Source organism: Metopolophium dirhodum, chromosome 7 (genome assembly GCF_019925205.1).
Source record: "Metopolophium dirhodum isolate CAU chromosome 7, ASM1992520v1, whole genome shotgun sequence".
NCBI classification, from domain to species: domain Eukaryota; kingdom Metazoa; phylum Arthropoda; class Insecta; order Hemiptera; family Aphididae; genus Metopolophium; species Metopolophium dirhodum.
In genome coordinates this window covers 24,386,671-24,399,049 of record NC_083566.1, presented here as the reverse complement: position 1 = coordinate 24,399,049, position 12,379 = coordinate 24,386,671, and the positions used below count along the sequence as shown (strand labels likewise).

At 25.5% G+C, this 12,379-nt stretch overlaps 1 protein-coding gene across 1 annotated transcript in view; it reads right to left on the bottom strand.

The window, feature by feature from the left end:
• Positions 1–12,379, bottom strand: part of LOC132949468 (neuropeptide CCHamide-2 receptor-like) — a 132,652-nt gene that overhangs the window by 66,596 nt on the left and 53,677 nt on the right. The window lies entirely within an intron of this gene.

The following is a 12,379-nucleotide window of genomic DNA, read 5'->3' as shown; positions in this document are numbered from 1 at the left end:
AGCAGGTCAGCTAAACTTTTTCTCACAATTCTTTAATGTACGATAGTTTTTTTGTTTTTTTTTTTAAAGGTAGTGACCTTAAAACAGCCCATGAGTAGAATCTAACGATTATTTTAATTTATTAGTTGAAGTAATAAGTCTCATTTAATGAGATTTTGGACATAAACACATGAGTACAGGACCTAAAAGTTTACAGTTTATATAACGGTGTTATTTTACGTTTTTAATCGTTATAGACATATTATTATGTACGATGAGAATAATATGAATTTTGTAATTATATTGAATTATTCAAACTTTCATAATCTTGGAACTTAGACCAATAAATAATATTGTGTATAAGCTAAACACTTTGTTATAATTTCCATCAATACCTACTGCTGAGTTTATTGTTATTATTAAATTTATAACTAAGTAATTTATAATTTAGCAATACATATTGAAACAGTTCTTAAGTCAAAAATATTCATTAGCATCTACTTCAAGATGTATAAATAACCTAATGAAAATAAATCAAATTCTGTATCGATATAAAATTCTCAAAATTCATCTCCTTTGTAAAATTGCACTTTACAAATAAACATTATACAGGTTGCATAAGACATGTGAAATTATAGCAATAACAGCTCTACTATCTTAATTATTATACGAAGTTTATTATTGCTTATTATATTTATAAAGTTATAATATCACATTTTTATCAACTGTATGATTTCTGGAATAAAAACACATATACATTTCTCGGAATTTTGGATGGCGATACTCTATTGTATTGTTATAAAATACACGATTATTAGCAATCGTAGGTAGGTTCATTACCGGTTATAAACCATTTGTAAAAAAAAATATAGGTTGTATGTGGATCGCAGAAACCTCTTAGATATTTGTGTATACTAAGAGAACGAAACATTTATACTTACATTTTAGAAATGATTTATGAATTTAATTGAGTCTCATGTACACTAATTAGACAGACACTAAGTGTCCGCGAATAATAATTTTGCGATTTTATTAATCAGTCACTTTTGTTTTATGAACTAACCAAGGTTCTCTGTGGGAAATTATTTATTTCATTCATTATAGAGCAATTTAATTCAGCCACATACAAAGGATTAGCCGTTTTTCAATTTAAGTGGTAGTTTAAGTTTAAGTCCTAAACTAATTTTGGTTGTGTAAATTATATAAAATGTATAGTTGTAACGAGGTATGAATTTGTCATTTGTCAATCATGGAATATTTGTGTAATCAAGGTCCTTAAGCAAATATTATATTAGTTTTTATGGATTTGTATTAACTAATTACGGTTAAAACTTTCGATAAGTATAAAAATAAAGAGAAAAAGAACTTATATAATATACGCTGTACAAATTAATTATTTCCTATAAGTTATAATAATAACTTTGGCAAAATAAATTATATTGGTCTACTATCTTGGTTATCTAAGATGATGGTTGACATATTATATCAGACAAACACTAAATGGTGTAAAATAAGTAAATCAATATTTATTTACTGGCAAAAAACGTAATATGTTCACTACATTCTTATTTAAAACAAACGTACCAATATACACCAGAACTTCATGTATTATAATGATTAATGAGATATAAAATATCGTATTATATAATCACTATAATATAATTTTATATAAATATACATAATTAGTACTTATATGTATGATGTATCTACCACTTCTACAAAATCATATTTTAATTTATAGAGCACTATATTATTATAACGAACAATAGGTCAGAGAACTCGGAGTGTAGATGAAATTTGTTTAATTATAAAATATAGTTAGTGTCAAATAAATTATAGGTAATCATTTTTAGTAGAAACAGGAAATCTAGAGTGTCCAATTACTGTTACCTAATTAATTGCTTGGATATTAATCAACACATGATTTTTAAACCAAGGCATGGGCCTGAAAATTGTAATATTATTATGATTAGGTACTATTTCCTACAAGATTCCAATCATGAAATATGTTTCCAGGCTAAAAAAAAACCCGATAGTGCTGAGAAGGGGTTACACTACTTACGCACTGTTCGGTTATTTATGGTTTTGGTGCGTTCAGAAGGGACTTATGAATTTATGCCACTTAATGGTGGTAGTAAATGCAAAAACGGATTTAATACTCAGATATGTTTGTTTGTAATCAGTGCTACTCATTAGATTTCGAGGGATAACTTGGTTTTATTATTTTTGATATTATAGGAATATAATTAATTTTACTTCATTAAATATGTTTTAAGAATGTTCGTTATAACTTACAATAATATTATCACGATATAATAAATAAAAAGTTCTTACATTTTAATTGAGTTCCATACAATACGTGGTACCATATTTCAATTTGTGAATCTCACATAGCAACTATGTAAATCACTTACGCCTTACGGATTAACATTTAAGATATATCATCGTTCATTTACCACATTCTGTACTAGAAATTATTAAAATTAGTGCGGTTTATTATATAATATGCTGTTGAAATTTTTCATTAACACTTGTATGTAGGTAGGTACTTGTACCATATTTGTATCGATAAAGACTTGCAACGCATTATATATTTTAAAAATATGCACACACACAACTATTTATTGTATGTTATTTTAGCCGGAAATAAAGCACCATGCCATTAGTATACGTTAATCGCTTTTTTTTTTTATAAAAAAACTTATATAAACTTTTCTTTAAAAACAAACTTGATCATTATTTGTTGTAAATTAATTCTTATTAAATTTATCTCATTATAATTTGTTCAGATTTATTAAAATACGCTGTTTTTCGAAGGAAAGTAGTTCATTAGTATGGACTTAAGGTGATTATTTAGAAATTAGAATTATATGAAATTGTCATAAATAGTATATTTATTTATATTTGTAGTTATAAAATGTCTACTTTTGAAATACATTTCATGTAGAAGCAGTATTTAAATGATTTTAAATTATAGTTGAACCATAAGTTATGCCAGAAATATGAAATTAATTTAGGTCACTTTAGGAGTAGGGATATACGAAAATCGAAATAAGTATAACATACATAGAAATTAAGTTATAGCTAAAATAGGTATATGGTTGATAGTTAAATATTTGGAATAGCAAATTGCATTACTTCCTTTAGTTTAAAAAAGGGGAAAAATATATTATTATATATTATGGTATATTAAGTTGTTTAGATCAGTACCTTTTGCGAACAATCGATTAAATAGTCATTTAAGTATTATTATCATCTTACTGCAAAGTGCAAGAAGTATATAAATTACATATTTTCCTAAAATATATATTACAATTTACAATGTACCTACCTATTCAAAGTAGCTGTAGTTTCTGTGGTAGTAGAAGAAATTATATAACCTGACCTATATACCATTTAAATATATAATATTATGTACGTTCAAAAAACAAGTCGTAAATTTAAAGGATGTGGTTGTGGTGATAAAATACAATTTACATTTTATGCTTTGAAACTAAAGCGTATACAAACATTATTAATTTATTATTATATTGTATTATATATCATAAGCAGTGTGCAAACTGCCAGTGATAATTCTATGACAAATGTATATATTGTAACTATTATAAACAATTTCACAATGTATTGTATCTCTGTCAACCTATAAATACTACGTGTCCTGCAATTGCGTGGAATATTTAGCAAGATGCTAAAATTAATGAAGTTAAGTATTGTTATCGAATAAATGCCTATTTGAAATGGTGAAAACTGTTTACATTGAATCTACAAGTTATAACAGTGAAACTCTAATGCAGTAACGTATTGTTAATTTCATATACTTAATTGACGTAATTTTTAAATAACTAACTGTAGGTAACTATTAAATATTTAATACAAAGCAAACATATTTTTATTTTAAATACATTTTTTGTTTGTCATTACAAAATATATTTTATTCTAAGACATAATATTATAGTTATTGATTTTTTTTTTTAATCCAACTATTTTAATATATATTACTTGTTGACTGTTATGTATATTTTGTTCGTTTTAACATTTTTCTTTGATACTATCATACCTGAAACATTAAATAAACAAATACAATTTTTAAGAATATTTTACGATTCAACATGATGAGTATTGAATTATATACATTTTGAGAAAAAACAGAGACAATAGTTTATTGATCGTAAGTAGTATCCAATATTCTAAGCCAGTTATCAAATATAACTTGGGATTAGACTATACATTTAACTATAATGGTTTTCTAAGAATTGAAAGAAAAATTATTTATAATACCGAATATCTAGTTAATTTTCAAAAAAAAAGATTAAATAAAAACTTTTTCATTCAAAACGCAGACTTGTAGTAAAATTACCTTATTTTATGTATGAAAATCCCCATAATGTACATTTTTTGATGTATCAAAAATTAAATAAATATTCCTAAAATGTTATTAAAAAAATTATTTAACTATTTAAAAAAAAAAAATTTAGACAAGTTACAAATTATAGATCTTTGATATTAGTAAAATGTGTTACAGCTTATCAATTTACAGTAAACAAAACACATTTTTAATTAAAATTAAATGCAAAACTTAAAAATAATGTTTTCAATACTATACGTTGAAAGGGAAACTGATGATTATATAATTTATAAGTTATATAACCAGGTATTTATTTTGATATGGTCAACAATCTTAAAAAAATAACCGATGGTTTCTTATAGGCTATAGCCGTTATATTATTTTTATGTATAAAATAGTTTTATGTGGCTCGAAGGTAGTAAACATTTAATAGGTACCTCTATGTAACATATAAGTAGGTATAATATAAATAAATGTACTCGTTTTTCGAAATATTAAAAGGATAAAACCACTTTATTTAAACGCCATCATCGGAGTGTCATTTCTTAAGAGACATATTTCTCTTCATTACATGTACACCAGCATATTTTTTTCATTAAAAAATACGAAACAAAATAATATTTACGGAAAAACGTTCAACTCATGACCAAAAAATTATCTTTTTTTTACATCTAACAATTACATCTAACTTCATTGATGCTCATTGATGTGCGATGTATAAAATATTAATAACTCAGTGGTCTCTTGAGTCTTGAGAACCCGACAAATTAAATTACTCAATACATCGAAAATAAATTAAACTCGACCCAAAATAATTCAAGTAGGTATAACCGGTAACGAGACGGTCGATAAAACAACAGTTCTTGCAACCAGAATAATCAATCACCCCACAATCACTGATATGCCAATCAATGACATCAAAGCTTTCATCAAATAAAAAACAAATATGATATGGCAAAACTATTAAGATTCTATTCCACTTATAAATTAGTCAAAATAATTAAAAATAAAATGGCACATTCCCCCTTATTTTAAAAGACGACATGAAATCACCATAATATAGCAAGAGCGAGAATTATAGAGCACAAAATATATAAAATATATTATAATGTTTCCATACATATTATATTCCCAGGAAATTTTATCCATGGGTTAAAATAGAAGTGGTGCCGTGACCTTTTGCAAAGCATTAATATCTAACGCCTCAAAAAATATATAAATAAAAAAAAGTTATACTAATCATTAAAAATTCATAAACTAGTCAAGAGTCATTATAATGGGTGGCTACTTTAATCATACCTTTCGTGTTAGGTATATATTACTCTTATCATACAAACGTATTGTGCTAATTTATTGTATAGATTGTTTATGTCAAATAAAAATGTATAAAAAAAAATAAATATTATAATAAATCGTTACAAACTATGATTATAATTAAATAAATGGTAAATAAAATAAAATGTTAAAACAGATTAAAATTAACCTTGCATGGCGTTCTGGAAAATATATCGATTATTTCTTCAATGTTTATTGGAATACATTGATGGACTGACGTCTGACAACAACGTTATAAACCTGTTATATTATAGTCTTCACTGCAGCTATTCCTAAATTAAGGTTTTTAATCTTTTGAAAATGGAAAAGGAACGTTCTACTCACGCAATCCACGCTGGGAATATTGTAAGTACCTACATAGATATTAAGCACCAAAATGTAAGGATGAAGATCCTTCAACAAAACTTCTATAGTATCGGCATATAATTTGGGAGTTTTTTATCGGGTACTAATTTAAATTTTTCCATTAATACATTCAATTCTGATTTAAAAGTTCCATGAGTCAGTGAAAAGTTTTTGTAAATTCAATGCATTTTTTTGAAGTCATCGCAACTATAGGATTTTTTTAATTAAACACTTGGAAGGAAGTTTCTCAAACCAAAAATAACCTCATTGCATTTTATAAATCTTTCAATTAATTTTAAAGTAGTCTAAAAATTGTAAAAAAAATTGGTCCCTCATAGTATCGTTCTGAAGGTGCAGTATCTGCTGAAATATTATAACGAAGGATAGATAAAAATACGCTGCTCGTGGCGTTTTAGCTGTATTATATTTACTATGATAAAATAAGTTTCTACTTCTAAAACAAATTTTTGAAATTCTTCCTCACTATTTTCACAAATAGAATGAACAACTTGAAGTTTGAACACAGTTATTGACATACCTATTCACAATACCTACTCGGGAAAATCTACATTTATTTTTTAGTAAGTTACATAAAGGTACTGTTATAACAAATAGTTTTTCTATAGGTTATAGTTTCTTACAAGTTGAAATGATTCAAGCTGCAATGTAATTTAAATATAACTATGTTCGACTGTCCGAGTTCCCTTAAGGGCTTAAGAGGACGCTCCACCCACATGTGAGAGTCTTAAAAATTTAAAACATTGCAAAAACTGTTTTACGCGGGCAAGAAATACTCAGGCTGTAGTCCTGCAGGTTAAGCAATCACATTTTTACACTAGAAAGAGGAGAATATTGACTGTGCAACATTATTTTTCATTTTTTGATATCACATATGCAAAAAAAACTTTCTAATTATTTAAAACTTCATAATTTTTGAGTGTTTTAAATTAAGTTTATAGGTCTATGGTATAACCAATAACAACTATAACGCTGTTTAAAATTTTTTTAAATACCTAATATGATATTGGTAATTTTTGTTTTGCTAAATGAGCTTATTTTTTTTTCACCTACCTAGTTGTATTCATTGTATTTATAATATATATAGCTATAGTTATTAGTTGTTGATCTTATGTCTAAGACTTTCAGGTGCATTTTATACTACTTTAATAAAAACAAAGATTAGTTTTTGACATTGATGGAGCATTACAGTAAAACTGTTACAGCTCACTATACTATATTACGTTTTTTTTGCTTATGGTAAATTGGTAACATCTAGGTACTTACACATCATTCAATGATATTGTTGACATTGCATTAATTAGTTTTTAAACTTATTTTGTCTTGTCATGACCTGTTTCTGCGTCCAGCGATATGTTTGAAATTAAATCCAAATAATATTTTAATTCAATCGAAGGAGCACATATAATTTTATCGTCGGAAAGTATGATAGGTATATTTAAATTAAATTAAAAAATAGCAATAAACCGGATAAATCACACTTATTATAGTAGCTATTGAGTCTACTTTATTATTGAGTAGAACACAGTAATGGTTGTGTTGAATTTGAACTCGGAAAACGATTCTGAGCGGAGTCAGTCGTCCACTTATAGATATAAGGATATTTTATTAAAATATATTATTTATTTTTATATTGCTATTATTAATTTATTGTTATATAAATATTTTCACTAAAACAAATATCATTTACCTATATATTATATTAAACAACTATTATTTTAATATTATTCCATATGATATTTAGGTAATAGTTGTTATTTAGTAACAAGTCAATACTGACGTATAAGTATTAAGTATACCTACCGTACGGACGGTGTGAACAGGTTCAACGTTACATTGTATTTATAGCCAAAATATTTAAATACAATTATCTCACGATTATAATATTTAGTAAACATTTCAAGGCTCTACAGTTATCTACCTATTTTAAATAACAAACATTTTTTTTTTGTGCAACCGACATTTATGCTGACATTTTTAAGCTGTAGTATCTTAGATACGGTGTGTCAGTGACAGATTATTATCAAACGGAGAAATACGAGAGGATTTTGACGTTAATATTAAAATACACGACACTTAATTTCGTATATTGAAATATAGCTAATATAATATATTTTTTATTTCCGATGATCTGATGGCAATTACGGAGTAAACGATGAAAGAGACTACCCGGTACTCGTGTAATATGTAGCAAGCTGAAAGATTATATAAAAAATGTTGTAAAGTGGGTGGGTAATCAATAATAATTATACCTATATGGTGGGACTCTGTGATAATTCAGAACGAATATAAGTCAAAAAACTTGTTTTGGATATAATATATATGATATTACAATATGAATAAATACCGTAATGATGGTTTAAACCACGACAATTTAACTTGAGTAGAAATGCCGGTTTTTCCGTATTCTTATTTATTGTATTTTTCGATTATTTTGAAAATTACTTTTGACCGCCCAAAATAACAAATGTAATGGATCAAATTTTCTACCAGAAACAATCCTCCTAAGGAATTTAACTACTTTATAATGTAACGATAGAGTAAACAACAAACACATATCATTGTAAAACCAAAATATTCATCTTTCCGCTCAGAAACTCAAATTTTAACTGTAACAAAATATATGAAAAAACTCTATAAATTATAATTATCTGAAATGTAAATAGTAAAAATAGTTATGTTTTATGTATAGATTTATTTTTAGCTGTCCCTAAGTGACATACACACTTTTAAATATCAAACTTAAACTTATACCTATACATATAAATAAAAGTTAAATTTAAAAAAGTTACAGATACATAATATTCTGTTCGGCTTAACATTATAAATATAAAGATGTTATTCTAATTCTAATGATAATTTTATAATGACTATATTTAATATAACTCATGTTTCAATATCATGTAATCTGGTGAACATCTAATATTTCGCTGTATTTTAGACATGTAATAATGTAACTACGATGTAATGAATAACTTAGAAAATAAAATAAAATAATATTAAACAAATGAAATATACCCGAGATAAAAATTGTTTTGTTTTAAAAGTACCTAAGGTAATTATTATTTCTGTGTAAAAGTTAACATTGCATAACATGGTTAAATCGATGTAATTACTTATAATGTTTTCATTTGTCATTTATTCGTTTTTGTTTGATTATTTGTTAACAAAAACAGTAAATTACATAATATTGTTTTAGCTGTGAATTTATCAAAAGTTAAAAATTATTTTATTTTAAATACAAAAGTTTTCGGTATGTATATTATTAAAATCAAATTGTTAGAAAAAGTATATGGACTTCAAAATAAATTTTTGTGTATAATTATATTTAAGTATTCAGAATGTTAAAATATATAGCCACATAGGGTATCCGGTATAAGGTTAGGTTAGTCAGTATTGACACTGACTATTCATCAAGATTATCTTACCTAACCCAAGTGATTATTTTTATTCAAACTCTGATTATTGGAATTTTAATTATATGACTTAATAAAGACCATATTTTTAAATGTAGGCATTGAGCAGACAATATTGACAAAATAATTAAACTTCAAATTCTTTTTAAAAAAATTGTATTCAATTTTCAAGCCTAAATATTTTTAACAACACTGCAAACACTTCTAAATTTTAAATACATATAATTATTAACTTAAATTTGAAAATATTATTGATTGTAGAAAATTATAGTTTAAGTAACAGTGGAATATTTTAAGTTTCTACGAATTATACTTTTTAAATTGTTATTTTACGCGTGTACCCAATGTCATAAAAATTTTAACTTCAGCTTATAAAAAAAATTTGTGGAATTACACAAACTTCTATTTACAATTTGTATTACATTTTCAAGTTCTTTGACGAAGCAAAATTGCATGGAAAAAACACAAAACATTTTTAAATTCACAGCTGTAGATGTAGATATATACTATATATCTCAAAAAGATTCAAGATTTTTTGAAAATTTTACTACATAATTATTATATAAAAATGCTAATTTATAAATTTGGTGAAAATTGAAAGTATCTATACTTACCGTTAATAGTTTTTGAATTACAACCAACGAAATAAGACCATAATTTAAGTAAAAAACTGGCTCCACGTAAAAATTCCCGGTTTTCAATTTATATTTCAATATTGACGTCCCAAAAGTACCAACTAGATCCAATTTTCTATCAGATGTCACAATCAAAGTTGAAGAACGAAGCATTTTTCTATTATAAAACATGTAAAAAAAAAGTACACAAAAAAAAACCTAATTTGTCAAATCAATACATCCATCGCTCCGCTTGGAATCTAAAGTATATTGATGGATATAATGTTTAATAATTTTAAGCTAAAATGAATTAACTGGAAAAATAATCATACTAATTATATTTTTGACGTAATCTATATATTATGTACCTATATAAATTACAAACAAAAAAAACCTTTGTCCTTTATGCATTCCTAAATCGTTCATCCGATTGTGATAAAATTTGGTACAGATATAAATAATATCTTGGGGAAGAAGATAGGCTATATTTTGTCGCGAAAAAGGTAAATAAGAGATCGAACACGGGGAGGTTGTCAAACGAGGGATTTAAACAAGGGTCTCAAGTTCGAACCATGGTTTCGATGGACAAACTGTTTGCATTGTTTTTATATTGTTTTTTAAGGAATTTTTTTTTTATAAATTGTTGCTTTAGGTTTTAATAGGTACCTAATTAGTATTATTATTATTAATTGCAAGGTTTTTACATTATTTTTTTTTCTTATTTTTACTTTATTTATTTTTCTTTATCTATACATACGAATTAATAATTATTATTTAGTACAATCAGGTTAGGTTAGGATTTTGTATTAATTGATTATATAACTTTGATACTTTAGAGTTAAATTATAGGGAGATGGTATTTTGCGCCAATTTAATTAGGTACTTGTAATTTGCGCCACCAATAGGTACATTTAAGCGCGTATGTAATTTGCGCCAAAATATAAAAACTAAACATGTATTTTGCGCCACCTCTAAAAATTACTTTTGGTAATTTACGCCACGACATAAAACGAAATGTAATATGTAATCTGTAATATGTAATCACACTTACAACTTGAACTGTTGGAATTCACCAGCAGATCAATTTACTTATATCGCATCAAAAATACTATCAACACGTGTTGGATATAATATTGTTGTGTTCTACTAATAATAAGAAGAGACGTGATCGATTACGTTTAATCTAATAAAAATGATCAATTGTCAAAATATTGAACAATATTGAACAGCAGTATAATATCATGATATTTACAGTAGTCCGATATTAATTATTAACCGCGTTAATAGAGTACGTATAGTGTATACTTATATACATTTAAATACATTTATCTATGATTATTATATTACTGATTTTTTATTAAAATAAACTTGATTATTTAGTGGTGCAAATTACAATTTTAATAAGGTGAACAATGGCGCAGATTACTTAATGCCCTTTTATTAAGTTTTGAGTGACACGAACTTCAACCTTAAAAAGTGGCACAAATTATATATATATTTTTTTGCACAAATTACATAAGCCCAAATTATACACTTACGTACGCACCACGTTGGGTCCGTGATGATAATAATATACTGATCGGCGCTCGGATAATCACAGGAACCTTGCGCAATAGCAACGCATTGCCGTGTCCAGTTAGTATATCTTATATAAATCGCAGTAATGAAGTTAAATAAGTACTGCTTATCCTGCCTCGACAATTATTCTTTTATCCAATAGAATTCTTATAGACTACTATATTTTATTGTTTTGTTGTCTACTTTGCAACTTTGTTAGCACGTAATATATATTTTGACTATATTTATCGGCTTTCACAATTAAATTTATCATACTATTGTCATAATTAATTATCTAATATATACAATGGAATAATAGCAATGACAATTATTTTAGTATAACGATCGTGTTTCCTTAGTTTCTTACAGCATTTCATTATTGGACTAAAATAACTAGTATATTTGTAACGAAAACTAATGAACATATTTTAAATTATTGTAAAACATTGAAGTAAGAGATACATTAAATACATGGCCATTATAAAATGAGAATTGAAAATGTAATGAAAAAAAAAAATTTAGTGTGTATGATATAAAAACTATTAAAAATATATTTAAGTGTCTTACACAGATCACTATATTTTGCATAAATAATCAAATTTATGACAGTATAAAAAAATGTTAAGTAATAATATAAGTTATAGCTTATAATAGTATAGTTTATTTTTTGGTAATAAAACTAAAAAATACTCATTTTAAAATATAAGTAAAAATTTAAATAAATTGTAATAAAACATATTCCATAATAATTCCATTTTTTAGTCATGTCA